This window comes from Symphalangus syndactylus, chromosome 5, assembly GCF_028878055.3.
Source record: "Symphalangus syndactylus isolate Jambi chromosome 5, NHGRI_mSymSyn1-v2.1_pri, whole genome shotgun sequence".
Lineage (NCBI taxonomy): Eukaryota > Metazoa > Chordata > Mammalia > Primates > Hylobatidae > Symphalangus > Symphalangus syndactylus.
In genome coordinates this window covers 134,298,028-134,313,898 of record NC_072427.2, presented here as the reverse complement: position 1 = coordinate 134,313,898, position 15,871 = coordinate 134,298,028, and the positions used below count along the sequence as shown (strand labels likewise).

General features: G+C 38.2%; 1 protein-coding gene across 1 annotated transcript in view; it reads right to left on the bottom strand.

Moving 5' to 3' along the window:
- ABCC9 (ATP binding cassette subfamily C member 9) overlaps positions 1-14,923 on the bottom strand; it is a 229,140-nt gene extending 214,217 nt beyond the window's left edge. The window contains exons 1-2 of the mRNA XM_063639618.1: positions 14,780-14,923; positions 14,089-14,202 (exon numbers count right to left, since the gene is read on the bottom strand). The gene's annotated coding sequence lies outside the window, so the exon portion shown is untranslated. The remainder of the gene's footprint in view (positions 1-14,088; positions 14,203-14,779) is intronic.
- Positions 14,924-15,871: the final 948 nt, after the last annotated feature.

Here is a 15,871-nt window from a genome sequence, read left to right as displayed (position 1 = left end):
ATTTGTCTTTCTGTCCCTAGTTTATTTTACTTAACCTAATGACCTGCAGTTCCCTCCATATTTTTGCAAATGACATAGTTTTATTGTTCTTATAGCTGAATAATATTCCATTGTGCATATATACCACATTTTCCTTATTCATTCATATGTTGGTGGATGCTTGGGTTGATTCCGTATCTTTGCTATTGTAAATAGTGCTGCAATAAACATGAGGATGCAGGTATCCCTTTGGTATATTGATATCCTTTCCTTTGTATAAATACCTAGTAGTGGGATTGTGAGATCATATGGTAGTTCTAGTTTTAGTTTCTTCAGAAATCTCCACACCGTTTTCCATACTGGTTGTACTAATTTACATTCCCACCAACAGTGTATAAGAGTTCCCTTTTCTCTGCATCCTTGCCAACATCTGTTATTTTTTTGTCTCTTTAATAGCCATTCTAAATGGGGTAAAATGACATCTCATTGTGGTTTTGATTTGCTTTTCCCTAATGACTAGTGATGTTCAGCATTTTTTTTCATATGTCTCTTGGCCATTTGCATATCTTCTTTTGAGAAATGTCTATTTATTTTCTTTGCCCACTTTTCTTTTTTCAAGACAGGGTCTCATTCTGTCACCCAGGCTGGAGTGCAGTGGCACAACCATGGCTCACTGCACCCTCCATCTCCCAGGATCAAGCAATCCTGCCACCTCAGTCTTCCAAGTAGCTGGGACTGCAGGCATGTACCACTACACCCAGTTAATCTTTTATTTTATTTTTGCAAAGACAGGGTCTCACTATGTGTCCAAGGCTATCCTTTGCCCAGTTTTAAAAGGGTTGTTTTCTTACTATTGTGATGTTTGAGTTCCTTGTATATTCTGAACATTAGTCCCTTGTCAGATGAATAGTTTACAAGTATTTTCTCCCATTCTACATGTTGTCTCTTCATTCTGTTGACTGTTTCCTTTGCTGTGCAAAACCTTTTTAAATTAATATAGTCTCATCTGTCTATTTTTGTTTCTGATGACTGTGTTTTTGAGATCTTAGCCATAAAAGTTTTGTCTAGATCAATGTCCTGAAGTATTTCCTTTATGTTTTCTTCTAGTATAACTTTATTTTATAGTTTCTGGTCTTACATTTAAACCTTTAATCCATTTTGAGTTGATTTTTGCATATGGTGAGAGATAGAGATGCAGTTTCATTGTTCTGCATATAGATATTCAGTTTTTCCATCACCATTTATTGAAGACGATGTCTTTTCCACAGTGCATATTCTTGGTGCCTTTGTCAGAAATTAGTTGGTTGTAAATATGTGGATTTATGTCTGGGTTCTCTATTATATTCCATTGATCTATGTGTCTTTTTTTTTTTTTTTTGAGAAGGAGTCTTGCTCTGTCACCAGGCTAGAGTGCAGTGGCATGATCTTGGCTCACTGCAACCTTCGCCTCCTGAGTTCAAGCGATTCTCATGCGTCAGCCTCTGGAGTAGCTGTGATTACAGGCATGCACCACCACACCCAGCTAATTTTTTTATATTTTTAGTAGAGACAGGGTTTTGCCATGTTGGCCAGGATGGTTCCATCTCCTGACCTCATGATCCGCCCACCTCCGCCTCCCAAAGTGCTGGGATTACAGGCATGAGCCACCATGCCCGGCCTATGTGTGTATTTTTATACCAATACCATGATGTTTTGGTTATCATAGCCCTGTAATATATTTTGAATTCTGGTAGTATGATGCCTCCAGCTTTGTTCTTTTTGCTCAGAATTGCTTTGGCTATTCAAGCTCTTTTATGGTTTAATACAAATTTTAGGATATTTACTATTTCTGTGAGAAATGGCATTGATATTTTGATAGAGATTGCTAGAATCTGTAGATTGCTTAGGGTAGTATGGTCATTTCAACAATATTAATTGTTCTAATCCATGAGCATGGGATGTCTTTCCTTTTTTTATTTTTTATTTTTGAGACAGAGTCTCACTCTGTTGCCCAGGCTGGAGTGCAGTGGCACACTGGTACAATCTCGGGTCACTGCAACCTCTGCCTCCCAGCTTCAAGTGATTCTCCTGCCTCAGCCTCCTGAGTAGCTGGGATTGTAGGCACATGCCACCATGCCCAACTAATTTTTGTATTTTTAGGAGAGATGGGGTTTCATCACGTTGGTCAGGCTGGTCTTGAATTCCTGACCTCAAGTGATCTGCCTGACTCAGCTTCCCAAAGTGCTGGGATTACAGGCATCAATCACCATGCCCAGCCTTCTTTTCATGTTTTGTGTGTGTCTTCTTCAATTTATTTCATCAGCATTCTGTGGTTTTGTTTTTTGGTGTATTTTGTTTTTTGTTTTTGTTTTTGTAAAGGTCTTTCACCTCCTTGGTTAAATTAATTCACAGGCATTTCATATTTTTTGGCTACTGTAAATGGAATTGTCTTCTTGATTTCTTTTTCGGATAGTTCATCATTGGTGTAAAGAAATGCTACTAATTTATGTATGTTGATTTTGTATTGTGCACCTTTGCAAAATTTTTTAACGAGTTCTAAGAGTTTTTTGGAGTAGTCTTTTGGTTTTCCTAAATACAAGATCATGTCATCTACAAAGAGGGACAATTTTAGTTCCTCTTTTCCAATTTGGATGTTGACATGGTTTGGCTGTGTCCCCACCCAAATCTCATCTTGAATTGTAGCTTCCGTAATTCCCATGTGTTGTGGGAGGGACCTGGTGGGAGGTAATTGAATCATGGGGGCAGTTCCCCTCGTACTGTTTTCATGGTAGTGAATAAGTCTCATGAGATCTGATGGTTTTATAGGAGGGAAACTCCTTTTGCTTGATTCTTATTTTCTCTCTTGTCTATTGCCATGTAAGATGTGCCTTTCACCTTCTGCCATGACTGTGAGGCTTCCCTAGCCATGTGGAACTATGAGTCCATGAAGCCTCTTTTTTGTCATAAATTACCCACATTGGGTAGGTCTTTAAAAGCAGCATGAAAACAGACAAATACAGTAAATTGATACTAGTAGATTGGGGCACTGCGGTAAAGATATACACAAATGTGGAAGCGACTTTGGAACTGGGTAACAGGCAGAGGTTGGAACAGTTTGGAAGGCTCAGAAGAAGACAGAAAAATGTGGGAAAGTGTAGAACTTCATAGAGAACTTGGTCAAATCAGCATTTGACTAAAATGCTGATAATGATATGGACAATGAAATCCAGGCTGCAGTGGTCTCAGATGGGGATAAGGAATTTGTTGGGAATTGGAGTAAAAGTGACTCTTGCTGTATTTTAGCAAAGTAACTGGTGGCATTTTGCCCCTGCCCTATAAATTTGTGGAACTTGGAATTTGAGGGAGATGATTTAGGGTATCTGGTGGAAGAAATTTCTAAGTAACAAAGCAGTCAAGATGTGACTTGGGTGCTGTTAAAGGTATTCAGTTTTCAAAAGGGAAACAGAGCATAAAAGTTTGAAAAATTTGCAGCCTGACGATGTGATAGAAAAGAAAAACCCATTTTCTAAGGAGAAATTCAAGCCAGGTGCAGAAAATTGCATAAGTAACAAGGAGCCAAATGTTAATCACCAAGACAATGGGGAAAATGTCTCCAGGGCATTTCAGAGATCTTTGAGCCCAGCCCCTCCCATCACAGGCCAGAGACCTAGGAGGAAGAAATGGTTTCCAGGGCTGGGCCCAGGGCCCCCCTGCTGTTTGCAGCCTACAGACTTGGTGCCCTGCATCTCAGCTGCTCTAGCCATGGCTAAAAGGGGCCAAGATACAGCTTGGGCTGTTGCTTCAGAGGGTACAAGCCCCAAGCCTTGGCAGCTTCCATGTGGTGTTGTTCTGTGGGTGCACAGAAGTCAAGAATTAAGGTTTGGGAACCTCTGCCTAGATTTCAGAAGATTTATAGAAATACCTGGATGTCCAGGCAGAAGTTTGCTGCAGGGGTCAGGCCCTCATTGAGAACCTCTGCTCAGGCAGTGCAGAAGGGAAATGTGGAGTTGAAGCCCCTACACAGAGTCCCCACTGGGGCACTGCTTACTGGAGGTGTGAGAAGAGAGTCATCATCCTCCAGACCCCAGAATGATATATAGATATATCTATATATCATTGAACTGTGCACCTGGAAAAGCCACAGAAACTGAATGCCAGCCCATGAGAGCAGCCAGGAGGCAGACTGAACCCTGAAAAGTCACAGGGGTAGAGCTGCCCAAGATCATGGGAAACGACCTCTTGCATCATCATGACCTGGATGTGAGACATGGAGTCAAAAGAGATCATTTTGGAACTTTATGGTTTAATAACTGCCCTATTGGTTTTCAGATTTGCACAGGGCGTATAGCCCTTCATTTTGGCCAATTTCTCCCATTTGGAATTGCTGTATTTATCCAATGCCTGTATCTCCATTGTGTCTAGGAAGTAACTAACTTGTTTTTGATTTTTCAGGCTCATAGGTGGAAGAGACTTGCCTTGTCTCAGATGAGACTTTGGACTGTGGACTTAGAGTTAATGTTGAAATGAGTTAAGAGTTTTGGGACTGTTGGGAAGGCATGATTGGTATTGAAATGTGAGGACATGAGATTTGGGAGGGGGCAGAGACAGAATGATATTGTTTGGCTGTGTCCCCACCCAAATCTCATCTTGAATTTTAGTTCTTATAATTTCCATGTGTTGTGGGAAGTACCCAATGGGAGTGAATAAGTCTCATGAGATCTGATGGTTTTATAAGGGGAAAACCCTTTCACTTGGTTCTTATTTTCTCTCTTGTCTGCTGCCATGTAAGACATGCCTTTCACCTTCTGCCATGATTGTGAGGCCTCCCCAACCACGTGGAACTTAATGAGTTCATTAAGCCTCTTTTTCTTTATAAATTACCCAGTCTCGGGTGTATCTTTGTCAGCAGCATGAAAACAGACCAGTACAGATGTCTTTCATTTTGTCTTGCCTGATTGCTCTGGCTAAAACTTCCAGTATTGAGTTGAATCGTAGTAGTGAAAGTGGGCATCCTTGTCTTGTGCCAGTTCTTAGAGGAAAGGCTTTCAGCTTTTCCCCATTTGGTATGATTTTAGCTTTAGCTGTGGGTTGGTCATAGATGGCCTTTACTCTGTTGAGGTATGTTTCTTCTATTATGAGTTTGTTGAGAGGTTTTATTATGAAGGGTTGTTGAATTTTATCAAATGCTTTTTATGTGTCTATTGAGATGATTATATAGTTTTTGTCCTTTATTCTGTTGATGTGATATATCATGTTTATTTATTTGCATATGTTGCACATCCTTGCATTCCTTGAATAAATCCCACTTGACCATGTCATATTATCTTTTTCATTGTGCTGCTGAATTTGATTTGCTAGTATTTTGCTGAAGACTTTCCTTCTAATCTCAATTTAAATATCACAGGAGCATCTCCTTAGACATAAAACACCTAACTACATTACAAGGTCATTGATACCATTACCATTAAAATGACAATAAACAGGCTGAGCGCTGTGGCTTATGCCTGTAATTCTAGCACTTTAGGAGGCCATAGCAGGTGGATCACTTGAGCCCAGGAGTTCGACATCAGCCTAGGCAACATGGCAAAACACCATCTCTATAAAAAACACAAAAATTAGCCAGGCGTCGTGTTGAATGTCTGTAGTCCCAGCTACTCGGGAGGCTGAGGCGGTAGGATCATTTGAGCCCAGGAGGTTGAGGCTGCAGTGAGCCATGATCACGCCACTGCACTCCACCCTGGGTGACAGAAGTGAGACCCTGTCTCAAAAAATAAATAAATAAATAAATAAATAAATAAATAAAAATAAACATACACTTTCCCTATGCTTTGGAATCACACAGGTATTCATAGCTATAGAACCTCAAAATGAAGTTTAGTTTTTTAATGTTACAAAAGCTTTGAAATGAGATGATAAACCAAGTGACGCACAACTAAATAGACCTCCCAAAACAAACTTTGAGACTGAGTTTGCTTGCAGCCATTCCCATTCCAACATTAGTAGGTATTAAAAACAGAACAAACAAGCTGGATGTGGTGGCTCATACCTGTAATCCCAGCACTTTGGGAGGCTGAAGTGGGTAGACTGCTTGAGCCCAAAAGTTCAAGACCAGCCCGGGTAACATGGTAAAACCCCATCTCTACAAAAAATACAAAAATTAGCCAAGCATGGTGGCATGCCTGTAGTCCCAGCTACTCAGGAGGCTGAGGTGGGAGGATCGTTTGAGCCTACAAGGTGGAGGTTGCAGTGAGCCATGATCACATCACTGCACTCCAGCCTGGGTGACAGAGCAAGACCTTGTCTCAAAAACAACAACAACAGCAACAACAACAAAATCCCAAAAACAAAAACAAACTAAAAAAAGAAAGAAAAAAATGGTGATAATTCAGGTCATGTACAAAGATGATTTGTTTGATATTATATGCTTTTCAAATGATATATATGCATATGTATGTATATATATATATGCATGTGGGTGTATATATGTGTATGTGTGTGTTATAAATTTTGTTCTGTAGAATTTTATTACTGCATAAATAATTCTTACCTGCATTTCTACAAAAATACTTTCTTTACAATGCAAAAGCAAATTATGAACTAGAACAAGAATAAAGAAGGTTATTAAGGCATAACAAGAGAAAAAGCATGTTTTATGTTTTGAGGCTAATTGAATCATATAACCTAATTCTACATGCATGCCTAGTTTCTTATTTTCCATTCCACCAGCACTACTTAAACATCTCTCTTTTCCCTGTCTGTTCCACTGAGCATACATGTTCTATATTTATGGTACTTTTAAATGTCTTGGCAGAAATCATGTCAATGAGAATGTATTGGTTAATTTCCAGAAAAAGAAAGATAAAAAAACACACATTGTTCTTAACTATCCAGCCTTTTCCCCCAAATCATTTGTTTGAGAAAAATATTTCACCTGACATTGTCAAAATCTTGTTCTTTCAAGTGGAATTAAAGTTTGCAAAATTTGTCCAGGCACAGTGGCTCAGGCCTGTAATCCCAGCACTTTGGGAGGCCAAGGTGGGTGGGTTGCTTGAAGTCAGGAGTTCATGCCTCTAATCTGAGCTACCCAGGAGGCTGAGGCAGGAGAATCATTTGAACCTGGGGGTGCCGAAGTTGCAGTGAGCTGAGATCACACCACTGTACTCCAGCCTGGGCAACAGAGAGAGACCCTGTCTCAAAAAAAAAAGCTTTGTAAAATTCAAGGCTACTCTGGAAAATGCAAATATATTCTCAGCAATTACACGTAAGTAAAAAATCCTTATTGTTAACAAATTATATTTTTGATGAATTTTCAAAATTTGAGCACAATACTATTTCATTGTATTTGGCCATTATTTACAACACTTTGGCTCTGAATTCTGGCTCCACCACTCCATCACAGGTTAATTGATGAGTAATCTTCAGCAAGTTAGGTAACCTCTAGCAATTTCTTCCTCCAGAATAACAGAAATAATATTAACTTTCTCAGAATTGTTACAAAGAGTAAAAGAGATGGGATATAGAAAGCACTTAATATAGAACGTGGCATATAGTAACATTCAATAAATTCTTCAATAGGCTTTGCTATAGGTTGAAGTCTGCTCAAAAGATAGCTAATCAAGGTTTTATGCGAAGTAAAGTAATTCCTCATAGCATAAGAATCAGATCTTCCTCAGTCTTAGAAATACGAGGGCTGGGGAGCCCTACTGGACTTTGATAATATAATAACTAAGACAACACTTAACAAAGAAACAGAAAACCTCCCCGAACCCTTCCAACTTTATCATACACCAAATTTTTTTCTGTTTGGCAGGGAACATAATTTGAATTTCATAGGAGTATAACAGAACTACATAACAAAATAAATGATTTCCTACTGTTAGGTAAACTGCTGCTCCATTTCAATTGCTTTGGATGCTTCATTAATATGGGGCTGAAACTGCTAATTTGTTTTATCCCTGTGATTGGTAGTGGCCAACAAGAGTAGTATCACTGTGTTGAAAGAAATTGTAAAGTGATAGATAATATCCCCTTGTTGTAGGTGTGATTCTTGCTTTTGGTTTGTGAGGTACCAGGTTTAAATTACAGCCCTTTCTTTCTACTAGACGCTCATGGCAAAGATTGAATGTAACTTGCCTTTGAACCTTCAGCTTAATTCCTAGCATATCAATCATGATACGTGGTTGTTGATCTGAGCTGCACCACATCATATCTCAGTCCTCCTTGTCTTTTCTGTTGTGTCACCAGGGCTTTGTGCTGGCATGAGCAAGAATAGTATGAACCCCCTCATAGATATTGGGGGTTTACGATTCTCCCTTTTCCCTTCCCCCACAGAATGGCACATGAGGACTTCTGGTGTTATATTTTCTCAGCTACTCAGCTACTTTACATAACCTTAAATTGGCCCTTCAGGCCACCAAGAACTGAATTGACTCTCATAAGCAAGGAAGCTGTTCATGTGGGAAGTGTTATTCCCATGGGATCTTTTGCAGAACTGATCAAATTTAAACAATATATCTGGGGAAAATACAGAATGTGGGAAAGAAATATAGTAAATTGTTCCTGCGTGTTTGTGTAATTTCTGCTTTTTGGCCAAAAGGAGTAATATGTAATCAATGGTTTTACTTTTTTTTGGCACTTGGTCCCGAGCCAAATTGAAAAATAGCTCCTCTCCCACGGAGGATTATTCTAAGGCTTTAGTGTCTCCTTTGTGTTGTGAGAACCACAACCCAGGATGTTTCCCTTGTTGGGAAATGGGGAGAGTGGACGTGCAGACCTGAGCGCTGTGGCCTGGTCATTAACACTCACCAGCTGTGTCAAGACATGTGATCTCAAAATAAAAGTCATGCAGAACATCCTCAAGCTTCAAAAGTCACTCGACTAACACTGGGGCATGAGAGAGAAAAGAACTTTCTGAGACTCTGAGTTATAGCTTAAGTGCCAAGGGAACACTTTCCCTGGTGGTATTGCCACAAAACGGGTATGGGGAGAATCTGGGCTCTGTTTGATCATTAGCCGTGTCCAGAAAGCAGGGGTGGGGAGCAGATGTGTGAGTTAGGTGATTTCATTTCATTTCAAAACAACAGATGACCTTTGCATGCACTTTGCTTATGTTTTGCCCTTTGAGTCATTATCATCCGGAGGCTGGGACCGGAAGCAGAATCTACTTCAGACAGAAGAACTTTGTTCTATTTCTTTTTTCGCATCCAAGTTTAGGAGAGGAGATAGGTTAATTTTTTTATGGGAATCAACCCAAAATCTAGCTTGGCTGCCAGAGTGGTCAGAATAATCAAATTGACTATGTCCCGGTCCGGTTGATTTTATTTTATAGATTACCTTGTTTTGTCCTTAAAGATGGAACTAAAGAGTTGAATGTACAATAGGACTTGAAAAACACTACCTTCAGTTATCCAGGTATAGAGTATGAAGGGACCTAACATCGGTGTTTCTTTTTAATCTATCTCTTATCTAAATCAAAATAAAATAAAATAAAATTGATCCTGGACCAAGGTTGAAATTGGAGGTGGGTCTAGAAGTTGAGGTCTCTCTGGGCTATAAATGTTCATAAATCACCGGTTTGTCTATCTGATTTTTTATTTACCTGTACTTGGTCTTGGCACAACAAATACATTCTGTTAAAGATTTAAATATATTTCCTCTTAAAGTGTAGTGAGGCAGAATCACGTCATTAATGACCGTGAGCTTAGGAATCAAAACTGGATTTGAATCCCGACTGTGCTCCCAAGTAGTATGTGACGGTGGTCAAGTAATTATATGTTCCCAAGCCAAAACCTCCAAGTCAGCAAAATTAGGGCAATACCTACATCCCAGAGTTGCAAGGAGTAAATGATAATATGTATGTGAAAGACTTGTATGTTAATAGCCTGATTAATGTCAATTTCCTTTCTTACTGGGCGATCTAGATATTCAATATATTAAATATTTCTCAAATCTTAGACACCTTCTTAGTATACCTTAAACTGTGTGAATTATATTTTTAACTAGGCCAGCTGTATAATATTTAGAAATTTCATTCTAGTTAAGTCCACCACTGGTTCAATCAGCTTTAAAGGAAAAAAACAACTATTTTGTCAGTGAATCATCCTTAAAAATCCAAGTGATCATTTCTAAATTAACAATATAAGCAATCTTTTTTTTTTTGAGATGGAGTCTTGCTCTGTCACCCAGGCTGGAGTGCAGTGGCGCGATCTCGGCTCACTGCAAGTTCCGCCTCCCGGGTTCACGCCATTCTCCTGCCTCAGCCTCTCTGAGTAGCTGGGACTACAAGCGCCCGCCACCATGCCCAGCTAATTTTTTGTATTTTTAGTAGAGACGGGGTTTCACCATGTTAGCCAGGATGGTCTCGATCTCCTGACCTCGTGATCCGCCCGCCTCGGCCTCCCAAAGTGCTGGGATTACAAGCATGAGCCACCGCGCCCGGCTCTAAGCATTCTTTAGAGACCCTGAATACTGAAAAGTTTATGGTGTACTATCTTCCCACCATTCATTCATTCATTTATTCATCGTTTAATAAATATTTATTGATTACCTACAATATTTATTGATTACCTACAATTAGGCATTGTTCTAATCACTAATAGAGGAGTGATTCAAAAAGACAATCTCTGTTCATATGAAGCTTATATTTTAGTGCAGAAAATAATAAATATAAGCCATTATATAATTCCTATATTAGCTATAAATGTATCTATATTATTTCTAAAATATATTTATATCTTTATATAATATATAAAAATGATACATACATTATACCAAAGATGATATATTATTTGGAGAAAATAGAGAGTAGGGTAAGAGAGATGGGATGCTGGCGCCAGTGACAAAGTTTGAAACTGTAAGTAGTAACTTCACTATACCCCTCAATGTGAGAGGAGAAGTGAACAAGGAGGGGAGAGAGCAAGCCGCAGAAAGAATAAGAGGATGGCCATGCACAGTGGCTTATACCTGTAATCCCAGCACTTTGGGATGCCGAGGCGGGCAGATCACCTGAAGTCAGGAGTTCGAGATCAGCCTGGCCAACATGGTAAAATGCTGTTTCTACTAAAAATACAAAAATTAGCCAGGCGTGGTGGCCTGTAATCCCAGCTACTCGGGAGGCTGAGGCAGGAGGATCACTTGAACCTGGGAGGCAGAGGTTGCAGTGCCTGAGATTGCACCACTGCACTCCAGCCTGGGCAACAGAGTGAGTGAGACTCTATCAAAAAAATAAATAAATAAGAATAAGAGGGAAGCCTTTCAGGTAAAGGAGATACTTCGTACAAAGGCCCTGAGATAGGAATGCACCTGCCATGTTTGCAGAACAATAAGAGAGGCCAGTATGGTTGAAGTAGATGAAATGGAGTGAGAGAAGGGAAGAGTAGTAGTAAGAGATGAGCTTAAAGAAGTGATGAGGACTAGCTCATGTTAGACCTTAGAGTATGTTGTAAAGACTTTGATTTTTATTCTGCATGAAAAGCAGAGTCACTACAGAATTTTGAGCAAGGGTGAAATAAACTGACTTCCATTTTGAGAGCAACTCTGGCTGCTGTGTTGAAAGTGGATTGTAAGGCAGTCAGGATGGAGGTTGAGAGGTTAGTTGGAAGGTTAGTGCAATGACAAGTGAAACGTGATAATTGATTGGATGGTAGTAACAGTGGAGATAGTGAGAAGTGGTCAGATTCTGGGTATATGTTGAAGGTACAGTCAATAGGACTTCCTGGCAGGTTGAAAATAAGAGTCAAGAAAGATTTCAATGGTTTTGCCCTGAGCAATGGAAAATATATGTAGTTAACATTACCTGAGCTGAATAAGACTGAGGTGGAGGTTTGGTGGTGGGGAAAAAAATCTGGGCACATTTAATTTGAGATGTTAATTAGATATCCAAGTAGAATTGCCAAGTAGGCAGTTGAATTTATGTCTGGAATTCAGAGAGGAGGTCTAGGCTAGAGATATGCATTTGAGAATCTTCACCATAGGAATGGTGGTACACAGAGGCTACCACAACACATCTCATGATGTCGTGGAACTTAAATGTAACTGGATTTGCAATCAGATTCCCCTTAAAATACTGTAATAGCTCCTTTCATACAACTGAAGCTGTTGAACTCCACTTAAAACATGAAAAGTTTACTTATATTTAAAACCATAAATCTGAATGATATCGGTAAGGCAATGAGTGTGGATAAGAAAAAAGTTGACCAAGAACTGATCTCTGGGGCATGCAACATTAGAAGATTCAGGGGAAGTCGAAAAAGCAAAGAAAACAGAGAAGGACCGGTCAGTGATGTAGAATAAATACTAGAAGGGTGTGGTGTCCTAAAAGCTAAGGGAGGAAAAAAAAGATGTTTTCAAGAGAAAAGAGTAGGGCTGGGAGCAACGGCTCAAACCTGTAATCCCAGCATTTTGGGAGAACGAGGCAGGTGGATCACTTGAGGTCAGAACTTCAAGACCAGCCTGGCCAACATGGTGAAACCCTGTCTTTACTAAAAATACAAAAAATTAGCCAAGTGTGGTGGCAGGCACCTGTAGTCCCAGCTACTACAGAGGAAGAGGTGGAAGGATCACTTGAGCCTGGGAGGTGGAGGTTGCAGTGAGCCGAGATAGCACCACTGCATTCCAGTCTAGAAAATAAAGAGAGATTGTCTCAAAAAAAAAAAAAAAAAAAAAATCTGCTGTGTGTGAAATACTGTTGATATGTCAAATATCATGAGGTCTGAGAATTGAAAACTGGATTTAGCAACATGGAGGTCAGTGGTAACATTTTTTAAAGCACCATTAAAAATTCAAAGTAAAAAAATCATAATAAAAGTTAAAAAGACCAACAAAATTCTAATTTTGACATTAAATCTGCTTTGATTTTTTTCTTCCTTTCTTTTTTTTTTTTAGACCGTCTCATTCTGTCACCCAGGCTGGAGTAAGTGGCATCATCGTGGCTAGCGATTGGGCTCCTAGGGACTACAGACACATGTCACCACACCTGGCTAATTTATTTTTATTTTTTTGTAGAGATTGGATCCCATTACGTTTCCCAGGCTGTTCTCGGACTTCTGACCTCAAGCTATCCTCCTGCCTTGGCCTCCCAAACTGCAGAGATTACAGGCCTGTGCCACTATGCCTGGCCTGATTTCCTTTTTAAAAATCAGTATTTAAAAATTGACGGAAAGGTAGCTCATTTGTCAGCGCCTAAGGAATATACTCAGTCTTTATTTTGGATAATGTAACACTGAAATGATTGACTCATTAAAATTATTCACTGTACTAAATTAAACAATAATTTGGTATTGAAGTATCAGTAACATAATATTTTCCTACTCTCTCACACGTAGACACACACACACCTTTAATAGCTATAACTGAAAGTATTTCAAATAAATTTTGGATATACATTCTAAATATATCAGAAATATATTTCTAGACATTAGACAATGGTCCATTTTTCGAACAACATTAAGTGCAACAACTTCAAGTATTAAATACGAATTACGTGTTGGAGTTTATTATAAGTTAATTTGGTCTCTAATGAATGCATACTTACAGTGCCACCTACTGTCTGGTAGTAAAATCATAACATCGGTCGTCCATACAGGTGAATTAAGATAAAGAAATAAAATACATAATCCTCTTATTATCAGTAATCTCTTTTTGGAAATCAGACATTCTGTGTGACAATACTAACTTAGAGAACATATCACATTATTTCAATGAGGAAAAAGTATAACTAACACATTACTTATCAACCTGCAACTCCTACCAATTTTATAAAATATATGAAAGCCCACTAAAACATACACACACACACACACACACACCAAATCATTATGTTAGGATGTAAATGCTTAAAACATTACTTTTTGATTACCAATTATGAGAGTTTTTAGTAAACAGCTGTTTCATAGTATGTGGTAACATTTTTTGACCATTGGCATGTATTCCAAAAGTCTACAAGTGATTGCAATTTTATTTGTGATGTTACTTTAGGCTTTTCCCCTAATCATTTTGTTAAATATTTATATCTACCATAATACTACAGAGTTACCTGTAGGGTCTATCATTAAACTTAAAAATGTAAGGTAGAAAACATTGGCCATAATCTATCATTTATTTAAGAAAAAGGGGAAAATATTATACAGTGACCTTTGAGCAGCATGTGTTTGAACTGCAGGAGTCCACTTAATGCATGGATTTTCTCTTCCTCTGCCACTTCTGAGACAGCAAAACCAGCCCTTTCTCTTCCTGTTCCTCCTCAGTCTACTCAACATAAAGACAATGAGGATGAAGACCTTTCTGCTGATCCGCTTTCACTAATAAACAGTAAATGTATTTTCTCTTCCTTATGATTTTCTTTCACATTTCCTTTTCTCTTGCTTACTTTTTTGTAAGAATACAATATACAATGTATAGAATATATAAAATATGTGTTAATCAACCATCTATATTCTTGATAAGGCTTCTGGTCAACAGTAGGCTATTAGTAGTTAAGTTTTGAAGGAGACAAAAATTATGCTTGGATTTCTGACTGCATGGGGATCTGCATTCCTAACCCCCACATTGTGCAAGGGTCAATTATCTATATATAGTTATAAAAATACGTAAGTATATATAGTTACACGTGTGTTAAGTAGTATCCTATAGAAGGATAAAGAGACTCGAGCAGAGAAAAAAATTGAAACAAGGCTTCCTTAAATATACCTTGCTTAGTAGATTCAACTACATAATTATAAATCACAATTAAATAGGACAAGCAATTCAATTAAATACAGTGAAAGAAATTAAAAGCTGTATGGGGTTTTAACAATGTAAATAGAAAATATATAAACCAGCTTACAGATATCAGATGGACTTTTCAGACTCCATAGTAGTATAGGCCAATTCCTCATAATAAGTATTTTTCTATTTCTTATGGTAGCAATATTGATAATAGTAAAGACATGGAAACAAAACAAATGCTCATGAAGAGTTGACTGGATAGAGAAAATGTAGTATACACTGCAATGGAATGTTAATCAGCCTTTAAAAAAAAGGAGGGAATCCTACCATTTGTGACATCACAGGAAAACCTAGAGGTTATTGCACTACATGAACTAAGCCAGTCACAAAAAGACAAATGCTCATGATTCCACTTATATAGGGTACCTGAAATAATCAAACTCATGAAAGCAAAGAATAAGTGGTGATTGCCAGGGGGTAGGGGAAAGGGAAAATGGGAAATTATTTTCAAAAGGTATAAAGGTACAAAGTTTTAATAGGTATAAAGTTTTAGTCACGCTAGATAAATAAGTCCTAGAGATCTTGTGTACAACATAGTGCCGTAGTTAACAATACAGTATTGTGCACTTTAAAATGTGTTGAGGATAGATCTTATGTTGTGTTCTTACCAAAACACACACACACACACACACACACACATGCACACACCCACTTTTGGAGGTGATGGATATATTCAGTACCTTGGTTGTGGTGATGATATCACAGGTTTATGCATACATTCACATTCATCAAATTGTATACATTAAATATGTGCATTTTTTTGTATATCAAATATACCTCATTAAAGCGTTTAAAAACACTGATATGATACTAAAATATATTCACTTTGAAAAATATTAAAAATAAATGCAAACCATTGTTATATAATGAATACTTAAAGTTATTAGCATTATTAAGTATTTGCATGTTTAATTAAAGATTATATTTTATTATTATGGGTTTAAGTAAGCCAAAATTAAATAGGCCAGGCAGAATAAACATTCTCAAGTAATCCGAGGTTTTTCTATGCCTTATCAACTTGCAGAGGATTATAATTTTAGGGCAAGGAGTTATTTTATACATCAGCAAACACATGAGGAAACTTTCATGCAAATGCTGAAGGAAAAGTTTATAGTGCTAAACGCCCATATCAAAAAGTCTGACAAATCAC